We start from the raw sequence: 14,631 nt of genomic DNA, 5'->3' as shown, positions 1-14,631 counted from the left end.
TGCGCAGGAGTCCAAAGAAGGAAAAACAGGACAGAAAGGTCTCGCATCGATTCTTTTAATCCCTTGTTTACACTGAGGTTTTGTGGTCCACGCGCGGTCGCTCTGTACTCCGTTCCTCGGCTATGACACTCCGTCGCTGCAATTAAAGCATGGAGAGGAGAGAAAAAAAAAACTCCAAAGTGTTCTGGGACAAGACGGACTCTGTGCCGGGGCAGATTAACTTGCTTGTTGTGGTCAGAGAGGCCAGACAACCTTTGACATAACTGCCGCTCCACCAGAAATGAGGAGAGGTGAAAGTGGGAGAGGAAAAAAAAGACTGGTTTGTAGATCGCCGCGAGATGAGGAGGGGTAGGGATTCACAATAGTCTATTGTGGCCGGCAGTTACAAATGAGCCGGGTACATGAAAGGCTTTTGAAAGCGTCCTGGGTTCATGATTCATTAGCCCGGCTTGAACTAAAGTAGCATTATTGCCTTCATTATTATAATTGCTATTTTTTGAACATGGTGTCTGAAATAACTTTTTTTTTTTTGCACACACTCCTTATATACATTGTAGTTGTGTTGCACTGGGACATTAACTGTATTATTTCCCAGTTAGGGGAGCATAAACTTCAGATGTCAGATTGTGTCTCCCCCCAAACCCGGGTCACACAAGCTTGTATCTCTGTGTGACACTGCTGAGGAAAGTTAGTGAGAGAGAAACTGCTGTACTTGTCTTTTTTACTGCCTTTATGGGACACTACTTGAGCGCCTAGAGGAATAGAAATGTTATATTCTGGTTTCAGGGTGAAGGGCTTAATGGGATAGGTGCAGTTTCTGTGAAGCTGAAGGTGGTAATGTGTATGAATTCTTCTCTGCGATACACACTGGGGCACTGTGGGAATGTGAGGACTTTTTTAAATCCATTTGAAGTTTTTCCTTAATTTGTTCGATTTAAATACCTTCTCATTTTTGAGTTTTTAGAAATGTAGATTTTCATTTTGCTAGTACGTTTGTGTGTCTGTGATTTTTTGTGTTGATCATAAATTGCAGTTTGTGTAATATCTTATTAATTTGGATTGCAAAGGTAAAAAAGAACAGAGATGTGTGACTTTTCTCGAAGTGTGTTATTATGAAGTATATTAGAATAAATCTCAATATATTACACAGCCTTTTAAAACCTGAATGCTAATATTTGTATGATGTATATTAGAAAAAATCTAATCTTAATATTGTTTGAAATTCTGAAATCAAATTCTAAGTTTCAATATGTTGGATGTTTTTTTTTAAATATTGTAAGTTGAAATATATGTTGTGTATTCATTAGTTACAGTGACAACATTAGGATCAGTAGATTGTGTATGCATTTGTACCCGGCTTATTATATTTTAAAACATAGATTAAAAGTGACGCTGATTTTAAATGCAGCAAATTTGTACCAAAAAGACATTTTAAATGGTACAAAATAGAATTTAATATTATTATTATTATTATTATTTGTGCTTATCATGTGTTTTTCTTCTTAAAATCTTAAAAACTCGTAAACTATGCTGCTGTTCTTAATTCTTAGTAACATTAGATAATTAAGAATACTGATTAAATAAATACTCTGTTTAGGAATTAATTTTTGATTAGTTCATGTGGTTGTTTTATGTATTTGTAAAAGAAAAGACAAAAAAATTGAAAGTGAACATAAACAGTATTATTTTTTTTAATTATAAATTGTAGTTTAATGAATGGGGTCAAAATTTGACCTTCTCAGCCCACCTTTTTTTCACCCATTGAGTTTTTATTAAAATGCAATTTCACTTTTCATTTGTTTGTAATACTTCAGTTTTTTAGTTCTTCGTCACAGTTGGATTGCCAGAACATGTTTTGTTTTTCATTGGCAATTACTCGGAAAATCGACATCCTTACATCCTCACGTAAAAATAATCATCCATATCCTTAATAAAGCTTATTTAATTGCCGACATGCTTGCAGACATTGTTTAAAAATTACCTGCTGCAATTAACACCGCTTGTTCTCCTGGGGTGCTTGAGCTTTTGGGGCAAAGAGGCGGAGCAGATCGGGGCTGATGTCCACTCACCAGTGCACTAATGCTGCTATGATGGGATCCCTTACCACCTGAGGGGCTAATGGGATTTTACCCTCTGTACAATTGGCACTTCTCTAATCTGCTTGTCAGAGAGCAGACACCCCCGAGAGGCACAACATTTGATATTGAGAGTCGGAGGGAATAGGTTGAGGGTATCAAATCATTATATGTTCTCTGCTGTCAGGGTCCACTGGTGTGCGCCTCCCGCAGCGCTAAAGTCACAGATCAAATAAGGTTAAAAGAGAGACAAAAACACTGTCAGATTTCATAAGCCCTCCGTGTTAATTCTCTTCACATGTGCCGTTTAAATATGTTCAGGGTTATTGCAACTTTTGAAGAGAACCTTATAATTATAGCATGATATAATTGCGTCTAGCTTGTTAATTAAAGTCTTAAGGTGACCTTTAGTGTATGTAATAGAAAATAAATGATTCATGATTTTGCGATGATTTCTTTTATTGGATTTTGATCATTTATAGGACACTCAAAGATGAGATATTATGTTTGATTGCTTGCCCCCTTTATTTATTTATTAATAAATCAAATGAAATACTGATAAATCTTTGAACATTCTGCTAGCAAAGTTTTTGACATTTAATTGTGTATTTTGATATGTATTGATAGAAACATTCTTCCGGTTTATACTGAATAATGACTCACCAGTGAAATAAGCAAAATGTCATATAATTTATTAAAACAGCTCACAGCTGGAGTTAATTGCATTAGGATGCTTGTTATAAAAGTAGTTCTACTTTTAGGTTTAAATAAAGCGGTTTTATTTCATTACACACATTTGGCTTTAAAGCGCAAAGACCACATGACAAATCCTATCACAAATCTAACGTGGCATTTTGTTTTACACAACGGCCCATTTTTGCCGCCTGTTGTCTGGGCAGTGTGTGTCATGTCGGAGTGGAAGATGTTTCTAATTTGGCCTCCACCGTGGACTGCAGAGAAATGATTAGAGTGGAGGAAATTGGAGGATTAGAATTGTCTGCTTGAACTTCCTGAGCACTGCATGCTCTCTCAGCGTCTCTGCTCTGGGACTTCCAGGCCGAGCCCTGAAGCGAGGGAGCAGCTTCTCTATCCCACTCGCTCAGACCTCCAGAGCTGGGCTGGCGCTCAGGGCACACACTGAGAGTACAGCGACTTTCAATCTGTTAATGTGCGCCGCGTTACCAGCCCTGAATGACTCACCACCCACCTGAAGGAGCGGGAATTAATTTGTCAATGGGTGACAGAGCAGCACCTTTAAAAGAGCAAATTAGAGCTATTAAATGTTTGTTCTTCCATTTAATATCTCCCTTTATATATACATGCATACTGTGTTTTGTCTAGATATTTATTGTTACTCTGAAGTCATTTTTAACTTTTAGAGACATTCTGCTTGACTTAAGCAAAGTCTCTAATATCCGTTCATATGTTTAATGTCTTTTGTAGAAAATGTGCCTGAGGGTGTCTTTGCCTCTTTTGTAACGTAATGTATATCTGCTTCATGAGCCTAGTGTTTTATCCCCAGTTCCAAGAGCTCATTTTGTTAGTTGTTTTCATCTTCTGATTATATTTGTGCATATATATTTCCACCACACACATATTAAACCTGCCAGAAGCTGTGAAATGCGTGTTTGAATAAATTAATGCAGTGATGGGCTCTGAGAATATTGACAGGTGAATTTTAGCATTCTCTGAAGCTCGCACTTGGCATGCGGTTGTTTTGTTGGCGTTTCATCAAGAGATGCGAAGAAACGAGGATCAGATTTGGACGTGGCTCTGTGTCGAAAAAAAAAAAAATGGGGGGGAAAGAAAGCAACAGAGGAAGTAAAGGAAGCTGAATTTGGAGTCAGTTCAAGATATTAACTGAGAAACCTTTGTGTCTTATCAAATATGCTGGAGCGTTTTGCAGTGTTTTTCAAAAATAGGTGCTTCATGTTGGATTCTCACTGTTGTTCCTTTTAAGAGCGGCATACTTTCTCATGAAAGTTGTAGAAGAAATTACATCAATGACCATTTTAAGAATCGTGGATTGTACTCTTAATTATATATATATATATATATATATATATATAAAATTTAAAAAAAAAATCTAATTATTTTAAAATCACATAAGGTTTACATGCCTTTAATATCTTACTCTTTAATGCATTAAAATGTATAATGTGTTACATTTCTCCATTATTGCGACACGGACCGCTTGATGGCTGTTCCCAGTGGCCGGGTTGTCACTGCTATGTGACACCTTTACCCTTGCCAAAGCCAAATGGCCTTTTCTAAGCATGTAGAGCGAGTGCTAAAGACAATTTGGCCCAACTGCCTCAAAATAGTCCTCCCCGTACATGCAAAGTGTCTGCGTTCGTCTATATTTGACCTAATGCTATCAAAGCTGTTTGTGAGACGGTTCGTCCCGTTGTCTCATTTATACCTTCCCTGCCTCCCCCTCTTTTCGATCTAAGTCCGTCTCTGTGTGTCTATGCTGTGGAATGAAAGGATCAATTGTGTGGAAGAGATGCGTGTGAAATCCCTGCTGTCTAGTGGGGGTTAGGGGTCGCTCTGTGAGCAAAAGGACCCCTTTCTATTCCTGGCATGGCTCTGTGTGGAACGCCACTCTCGGCAGGGCAGCCCCCCTCCCCGTCTCTGTTGCTCTTTCACCCAAGTCCCTCACTTTTCTCGTACTCTCTCGCTCTCTATCTGCCCCTCTCTCTTTCGCTCCCTAGAGATCCGTGGCTACTGGCCAAGACAGCTGGGTCTTTGGGCCAGTCTGGTGCCTTTTTCCTGTCTTGTTTAGGACAAAAAGAGCGAAGATGCTTCCTTCAGATGCTTCTTTAGGGAGTTTAGTTCCACTCTTAAAAATAACATTTCTTTATTGGTACCTATGGTTCCACGATGAACCTGTAATATCAATGGAATCTTTCCATTGCACAAAACGAAGTGAAGAAAAGTTCTTTAGATTTTAAAAATCTTCTTCACACTAAGAAAAAAAAAATATTTTTAAGAGTTTATGATAGAGATCCCTCTTTCGGCTTTAATCCAGTAGAAATAGTTCATACTGGTATGCCCACTTTTAGAGACCAACAACTGTTTGGATTTATTTTATTTATACCCAATTATGCGTATGATAGAGACAACACTAAAAAAACGACCATATAGGTCGTTTGTGCAAGCACCTTATTACGACCTATTTTTACGTTTTAACGTTAGGCGGCCTCTAGCGGGCGTAAAAAATAATGACAGTATCGCGTTGCGTCTGTCGTCATGAAATGGACGTATAACGTCATTACCAATCAAAACGCACGTTTATTTAAATGCAATGTGTGGACTTTTTTACACTGATCTCACAGTAATTCGTACATATTTTACTAGGAGGCTTATTCGTTCGAATGATCACACCTAACCCCACCCCCTAAACCTAACCCTCACAGAAATCATGCTAAATTATGATTTTTGAGCATATACATTTTACGTGCACGTCCATTCTCGGGGATCGAACCCATGATAGCATGATTGCATATCAAGGTATAACGCAATAATCTACCAACTGAGCTACACGGAAACGCAAATCATGGTGCAAATAAAAGAGTACAAAACATTAATATGAAACACGACCTTTTGCCGATAGGGGCGCAATTGTAGTATACGCTCTGATGGGTCGTATTTCAGGATTTGGACAAACGACCTAATACGAGCGTATTAGTTTGAGGACAGGTTTTATTTATACCCAATTATGCGTAATGTAATGAAATCCAGTGACATTTTCCAGTGCAAATTTCCTTTTCAGTACTTTTTCCATGTACTTTACTTTTTACAGGCTTGATGTAATGGTGTAGAAAGGCTGATATCAGCTTATTTGAGGAGTTTTTAAACCAGGTATGGATCGTGCCATGGCACTCAGTCATTCATCTACTAATTATGGCCTCAACCAAACACTGTCATCTTTGCAGTTCGACGCACTTTTTTCCTGCCTGTCTGTTTTCTTGTTCGCCAAGCCGCAATCATCAGTTTGTTTATAAAGTTTTTGCTGTCATGTCTCACTTGATACTCATCTTTCCGTGAACGCAGCGGCGGTTGTATAGATCTGTACCCAAGTATGCAGAATGCGTGTTTCTTGGGAGTTGACTTTTTTTTTTTGTCATGAAAAAAGAAACAGATTCCAAAAACACCATCTGGTATTTGAAGGGGTATTTTTTGTGTCTGTATCTGTGTGTAAGTGTGTGTGTGTTTTGGGGTGGGGGGGTGAGAACTGATTTTTTTTTCCTCCATAGCCTTCCTCTTGGTCTCCAGCCACCCATCGTTTTGCTGCCAAAAAAAGGTGTAAGTCGCCAATTGAAGGGGGGAGCATGGGTAATATTTGTGGGTGCAGGGCTTCACTGGTATCACTGGATCACGGCCAGAGCTATTATCCCTTCTAGTCTCCAACAGCACCACCGCACTCACCTGCTCCAAAATATCTGATCTCCAAACATTCAATTATTTGATTTATGAGTGTAGTTCATAGCCGCTGACCCAAACCTTCCGCTGTGTAAGTCTCAGTACATGATGCTTACTTGCAGGACTCAACAGTCTAGAAATTGACTGAAATAAGTAAATATGTACCTGACATCACCATTTATCATACTGGCAATAATGCAATAATAGTATTTACAACACTTGTATTGCATTTGATCATTTCAAGTGGTATTTGCAAAGAAGTTTTCTCAAAACTAAATCAGTTTCTTTCATCAGCTTCATAAATTTAATTGTGACTTTTAGTGGATGTTTGAAAAAAAAAAAACATGGACATGTTCCATTAATATTTTACATCTGCAAAGTGTCACATTAATTTGTCAAAAATCTAAACCATACATCTGGTGTTTTGTTTAATTTATTTTAATTGTTTATTTTTGGATTAAAAATCTTTAATTATTTTTTGAAAATGTTTTGCTTAAGTGTCTGTACATTTAAATTGATTTTCTTATTTTCAAGAAATACCACTTGTTTTGATATTTTTTATATAATGCAATGACATTCATGCAATTACATAATGTAAGCATAATTTAAATATAGAATTATAATTATTTGCTTGCATGTTAAACTATACATCTGCTGTTTTATTTTAATATTCTTTTTTTTCTTTACGTTTTAAATTAAATTGTTTTTTTAAGTAATTTAATTTAGTTTCAATTCAAATGTAAATAATTTTTTTATTCTTTTGCTAAATGCATCTACTTTAAAATATTTTTCATTTATATTTTAATATAAATATAATAATAACAATACGATATAAAATTTTACAAAGTAGTGTCGGTGCTTATTTGATAAATATTATTAATAATTATCTAAAGCAATAATATCCAGACATTTTAAAATGTTGCTCAAGTGTCCAAATATGTAAATACAAATTTCCCTTTCTTATTTTGGCGCAATGGGTTCAGTCTTCACATCTCACATAATGCTTTGATTGTGCCATACTGGTGTCCTACAGAATTGGTCATTTCCTCTTAAAGGCCAGTAAAGTCTTTAAACTGTGGCAGAAATTGACATGTGAGGGCATTTCCACTTGGCCTTAAGACTCAGTTCATGCACAAAACCATGAAATATGAACTGCATTTGTAGGGTGCACAAACACTGTTGTGTATGTCAGTGTGCGTAAGAGGTTGATGCTTGTAGCAATATTCAGCCTAAAACTGCATTTGTTTTTCTTTTTAGTAGTTTAATGTCCCACATGTGTCCTACTTTAATTAGTTTTATAGGAATTTAAAACTCATCTTTCTGATGTAGGGTCTGATTTTAAAATCAATCAGATGAGTGGATGATTACTAAATATAAAATCTAGATTGCCATTTAATTCATTAAAGGTGTCTGACTGGATTAGGTGAGATTACTGTTCAGCAAATGATCAGATATGAGTGTGTTTGTTGGGTGACGATGCTGATGGAGACAGGACATACAGAGGACAGAGAATATGCCTGCATGTGAGAGAGAGGCAGTATGGACAGATGTCACTGAAATCAGGAGATTAAATATGATAAGACCACCACTGCAGTCACCTCTGTGAAACATTGCTTGTTGCCAGATAATGAGAGAATTGGCCTACTTTCATAAGGTCAGAGATATGCCACTTGCACATAGTCTACCTGTTCAACAACTCTCCACCTGAAATTTTCAAGGGTGGGTTGAATTAGAGGTTGCAAAGTTACAAAGACATCCCCTTCATTTTCATATTTTTTACATTTATTTATTTTTATTGTATTTTATTTTATAGGTAAAATTTCAGGTAAAAGTAAATATAGCAATAATGATATATACTATGATGTTTCTGCCATTTGTAAGAGGTTTTTAGCTATTCACCTTTGCATTGTGCTTAATAACATCGCTAAAATGTGGAAATAATGCACAGTAATGCACAGCGTCTCATAGTTAATTGGTTTCTAATGGTGGTGGTATGTTATGTGCAGTCTGCATGTAAAAAACTGAGCCCTTTTGTGTTCGGTTCCACCCATCTAATTAAATTGATTCAGAGCTGTGCCTTCCAAGCATGGAGGCCCCATTACTTATGTCTGCCCGGTGCATAGCACATCATGACCCCCCTGAGCCTGTCGCCATGTTACACATGCTGCCAACAGGGGGTGCAGCTGACCCCATGACTCTGGGGAGGCTTAACAGCTGCTGGGGGCATCTCTGGGGGCCAGCATCCCTCCTACAGGAATCAAGAGTCTCATTTAGGTTTACGCCATTTCGCATTTAAGTGCTAAAGCAAATATAGGATACACTAAAAGCAATATCCACATGGGTGATCCTGTACGACATGCTGTATTCCTGCCTGGCTCTCTTGCTCTCTCCCTCTCTGGGCAGATTAAAGTGGGAGCCAGCTGGAGCCAGGGGACAAGCTGCCACGGGCCTCTCCAAGGTGACCCCTGGCAAAGCTGCCAGCACATCTGTAGCCCTGATGCATCCAGGAACTCTGTCGACCCCTCTGTGGCCCAGGGATGCTGGCAGGGACAGCATCCCTGTCCTCCTGCTGTCTGGCAAGGGCCACGCTGGAGGGTACGGGGCGAGAGCTGGAATATGCTTAAGTTATGGCACTCATAAGTGCAGCATTTGGACTAGACCTGGTTGGATTATCTGAGGTATAATTTTGTGCACATTCACACAGAGTTTTAGAGTGGCATTATAAGATTTCATGTCATGTTTTATAGTAAAGTGAGGAGCAAAAAAAGGTTCCCATCTGTCTGGATGAGCAAGGCCACAGTGGGCTCAAAAACTGGCAGACTTACAAACAACATTTGTAGAATTTAGTGGATCCTCCTTTAAAAAGTTGAATGGGTAAAACAGCAGTGTAGACTGGTCAGCAATCCGACTCTTGGGTGGCAGCCAGACCCTTCATCCCAGAGTCTAAATGTTGCGGTGTGGTCGGGAGAAGGTGAGGGCGTTGCCTTCCTAAGTGGAGACATCCTCTTGCAATCATTTCGCCCAGCCGGAATCCTCCTCCAAATCCAAGCCATCCGCTGGCACACTCAGGTCCCATTTAACTCTAATTGTTTCCATCTTCCCGTGTCTAAATGTGCTTCCCCTGACAAAGATCCTCTTCTTTTGCTCTCATACTCGTTGACTTGGAATATTTTACCTATAGCCAGGGCCGCAGTTAGCAATTCTTGTGCCTGCTACAAAACCTTCATCACAGGCCTATTGGTGCGATCACTCGATTGAAATCGTGATCACTTTCTGGGCCCCCCACAAACAAAAGTTAAAGTTTTCGTCGAGGCAAAAGTTTGTTAGTACTACCTGTCACTCTTGATCAATGTGTACTGTTAGCTTGGGCACTGTAAATAGTATTTTTGTTCATTTTAATTAGAACTCATCGATTTCAGCTGCACGTTTTTCCCTTTGCTGCAGAGCGTCAATTCCTTTTCGTCCCACAATGAGGGGGTGAAATACCCCCTTTTTTAAGTAGTAATTTCTTTACATACTGGTGTTAAATGTGTGCAGAGCAGGTGATGGCACAGGTGCACCACTGCCGAGCGGTTGAAATCTGAGCTATCTGTGGGAGACTGGCCCTGATGGTCGACTGGGAGCATTAATGAACCAGATTAGGTGTCCCAACAGAGAGTGGCCTTTCTGTCCGGACCAGACGTTTTCAACCAAACTCAGCGTTACACTGTCTTGTGCTAACATAAGGAGAAATGTTTGAGAAGAATGAAGAGGTTTGTTAAATAACAGAGCAATGAAACGTGAGAGCCAGTGAAGCTTAGTAGGCCTGTAAATGACAGTCTGACCTGCGTCCAGTCCAGCTGGAGATCTCTGGTTGAGCGGTTGCTCACTCTGGCCAGAGCTAATTTGTGTGTCAGGTTGGTCTGGGCCTTGTCATCTGTAAATATGAATGTTTCATGCTGTGGCATTTGGTACCCCCTACTGGTGCATAAGTGAACTTTGCCCGCTGTGCATATGAGAATCATTTTCAGTTTCCTAAAACTTCTGAAGAGGATATTGTTTATGTATTTTTTCTTCTTTTCTCAAGTTTAACTGTCATATATATGTATGTCTAAGCCCCTTATCCTTTAGGATAGTGGCATCATTACCTGACCTTTACGTGGGCTGGCATGGCTTATCTCCCAACTTGTGGAGTTTTGCCACCGAAACCTTTGCCAGATGGCGTCTTCGTTCACGACTCCATTGGCTGATTTCCTCTTCTCCTCTCCCCTTTGCTCATGTGGTGTCAGGTAGACACTGTAAAAGAGGTGCAGGGGGATAGCTTTTCACCTGCTCCTTCTGTAGGACCCCTGCTGAGAGCAAGCTGTTCACCCAGTGCCCTCCTTACACACCTGACACACCTGTCCTCCTCTTGTTCCTCTCCCTGTTTCCACATTCAAGGTACATGGACACGTGAAACGTTGTATTGATAGACTAAATGGGATATTATTTGCACACCAAATCAGCATATTAGAATGATTTTTGAAGGATCGTGTAACACTGAAGACTGGAGTAATAATGCTTAAAATTCAGCTTTGTCATCACAATAATAAAGTGCATTTAAAACAGAAAACCGTTTTATTAATTGTAATAATATTTATATTGCACAGTAATACTACTGACCCTAGACCTTTGAATGGTTTCATGACACTTTTGTGTTTTTCCCCTCTCTTTTTTTTTTTTTGGAAATTTTTGGGACTTGGTCTAGTTCTGGTTCACTTCACCTTTTGACTTCTGGTTTGGACTGACATGAGCGTGAGTAAACAATGACAGAATTTTTGGGGTTTTGGGTGAACTGCTCTTTTAAGGTCTGGTTTTTGGGAAGATAATAACACTTTTGCAGTGCTCCAGCACTGATTAGTTGGCTGTTGTCTAAGGTGCACCTGGAGAAAGTACGCCTGGAAGATCTCTTCAGAGAGAGGATGTTTATGATTTCTACAGGCTTGTATTGAGCGGGGAAACAGTGTATTGGAGCATGCGGTTAGGCATGTTCACGTGCAGGACTGAGAGAGAAAGGAGGGGAGCCAGTCATTGTTTAATATCTTTACAGGACTGTAGCTAATAAAACTAAACTGGACCTGAGGGGAAGCTGCTGAACTTCCTGTAGCGGTTGTATTTATTTATTTGGAGGGTCCGTTTCAGGTCCCCTGAGCAGCCAGTAAACAAAGAGCTTTCCTCTGCTCCAGATTGCCTATTTTATTCTTATTTATTTATGATTGCCCTGAAACCACTTTAAGTTGCAACTTGATAGCTCCTAGCTTGTGAAAACGCTGTTTTCATCGAGATCCGTCCCAAAAAAGACTAGCATGTCCCTTATTACTTTTTCGGTCTTTTAATTCCGGCCCCTGGCCACTCATGCAAATAAATACCTTTCTTCTTAAACATACATTGGGTAATTAATCCATCCCATCTGCTTTTGCGCTCTACATCAATTCCATGGCACAAAATTTTCCCGAAACAGATTTGGCTTGGGTTGTGGTGATGACTCGTCTCGGACACCATGAAGAAAACTGGAAAATAAATTTGAGCTGAATTCACTGTACAAATAAACACATCCTGACGCTTTCCTATTTTTTACATGCTCCGCAAAAAGATGTCATTATTTTTACATAAAGGAAAATACTTATAAAATCCCTTTTGCACAAAGCTTGAATGTTTATATTGTTTTTAAACTGATACCACTGGATGCTATTTTTAATTCTTTATTTTAGATGAAAGATCATTCTGAGCATTTAAAAATATGCCATTGTTTTCCTGTTGTTGAGAACAGATGATGCATCTGTGATCTTTGTGTATCTCTTGAGGAACGGCAGGTTTCGCAGACAGTTGTTGCTGGCTGCTGGAACATCTGGCCAGCCAAACAAGGATTTGTCTTTATTCCCATCGGTAATGGGAGTGAACGGTACAGTTGTAATATTTAAAAGAAAAGTTGTTTTTGGAACTTTATTTAACCCTGAAACCCTGAAACAGTGTTTGGAAACTTGCTTCAGGGCTCGCAGTACAACATTCCCTGAACATGATAGAGATGCATGAAAAAGATTATTCAAGGAAAAGGAAGTTAACGCTATCCTTCCTGAGGCATCATTTCATTTTAGGATGTGCGGTTTCAAATGCTTCTATAGATGATTCCTATAGCTTTTGCTAAATATATGTATTAATATTTTCTCAGCTACATGTTATACATGTTGTGTCTCTGTTAAAAGCTAGGTGGGACTATGGAGCATATTCAGTAGGCTTAAGAAATGCTGTTGATCAGTTTCAGAAAATAACATGGGAATAAATGACAAAGAGGAACACTTCAAGTATATATCTGTTATTTCCCTCTCTCTTTTTGATATGCAGTCCTCCAGCAGACCCAGAAAGTGGCCTCGCACAACTGTTAGAACGGCGGCTGTTTCTTCCAGAGGCTGGGCCTGAATATTCATGATGAGTGTATTCCCATGGCCCATTGGCTCCAGCTGTCCCAATATCAACCAACACACATACAAATCAGCTCAACCCAAACACACTTTTTTTTTTTACTTGATCTGTATCACTTTTAATACCTCTTGGATTGCCAAGATTGGTTTTATGATTTAGAAAATTGTGTTTATTTATTAAATAACTAATTTTTAATCTTTTGTTTGTTCAGTTACACTTTATACTTCACTTACACAGTCTTTAGATTGTAACAAGCCATTTTGTGTGAAGTTGTGCCATGCAGAAACAACAGATTACCAGAATACTGGTGTTCCTCAAATGCTGTTTTTTATCTTTTACCCTTTAATGTCCCCTCCTTGTGATGGTGAGGTCTTCTAAAGCCTTGCATCTGAAGGTGGTCTCTGCATCATGATTCATGCATGTCCTTCCATACCCACTCTGCCCTCTGCCGGGTCACTTAGCGTGTAGATAAGAGGCAGCGAGGGCTTGCAGGAGGCCGTAGCTGTAACCTGCTTATGAGTGATTTTGCCAGGCTGACAGATGGTGCTGGAGCTGTAGTCAGATGTGCCACATCCTTCACCGGTTCCCTGGCCCTGTCATAACTCCTCCAGCAATACACTTGGCCTCTTTTGCCTGCCCGCGTACATGCCTGCTCTTGCCGGGGACGGATTCAGTGCCAGCTGGGACTAGGACTCATTTTAATGTCCTCCTCGCTTTGATTTACAATATTAGTAGATCATTGGAGGTAATCAAAGTTCCTTTTAAGACAAGTCAGGTCATCAGGTGGGAGTTTTTAGTACAGAATTGCTGGTCAAGATTACATTCAAATCAGGAGTACGTTATGGTGTCATAAAAGTGCCATTTTAGCTTTAAATTGTGCATGAAGCACAGCTTGCACACAAGTCACTTCTTAAACAAGCAGCTTTCTGTTGGTCAGAACGGCAAATTCATTCAAACCTGAATGCAAAACTCACCTCGAACCTCACGGAAGACTCTTGATTGCACGGATTCCCATTGAAATGACTGGAATTCGCCTGTTAAATTTCACAGAGCAACAGTAAATGTGACCACCCCTTAAAATGGGACTATAGATGCCATATTTGGTGTTGCATTTTCTTCCCTTTCGTCTTTGTTTATAAGAGGAGGTAATGCTGGCTTATTGGGAATCGACTGCAATGCAGACAGACAGTGATATATATTTTTTCACTTGCATCGGCCTCTGGATTCAGGCGGTTTTGTGTTTTCTTTAGTCTGCTGCCTTCAGGGTTGAGCTTGGTTCATCATCCATCGAGAGCAGGAGTAAGTTTGGCAAGAGATCTGGATGAACCAGAGGGAGGAGGAGGTTTGCTAAAACAGGACCCGAGCCATGTGCTTTTCATTAACTTGTGCGGAAATAAGTGCTGACCCACTCCTTCGAGAGGGCACATCCATTTAATTCTGCAGTGAAGAAAATTAGATACAGAGTGTGCTCAGGTAGCAGACAGAGCTAGAGATGGACCGTATGCGTGTACAGGGAACGGGTCAAACGCACACGTGGTGCGTCAGCTTTATTGAAAGTGAAGCTGAAAACTAAACACTTCCTTAGGAATTCCACTCTTATTTGTCGAAGTTCTGTGTGGTCTGCCTGGCCCGTCACCTTCACTCCCTCGAGTTTAGATCCCCGTGTTGTTACGTGGTCACACTTTGCTCCTGC

General features: G+C 39.6%; 1 protein-coding gene across 6 annotated transcripts in view; it reads left to right on the top strand.

Moving 5' to 3' along the window:
* LOC109047527 (nuclear factor 1 A-type) overlaps nucleotides 1-14,631 on the top strand; it is a 146,279-nt gene that overhangs the window by 886 nt on the left and 130,762 nt on the right. The gene's annotated exons all lie outside the window — the stretch shown is intronic.

This window comes from Cyprinus carpio, chromosome A22 (genome assembly GCF_018340385.1).
Source record: "Cyprinus carpio isolate SPL01 chromosome A22, ASM1834038v1, whole genome shotgun sequence".
Taxonomy (NCBI): domain Eukaryota; kingdom Metazoa; phylum Chordata; class Actinopteri; order Cypriniformes; family Cyprinidae; genus Cyprinus; species Cyprinus carpio.
This window is presented reverse-complemented; position numbering and strand designations above follow the sequence as displayed.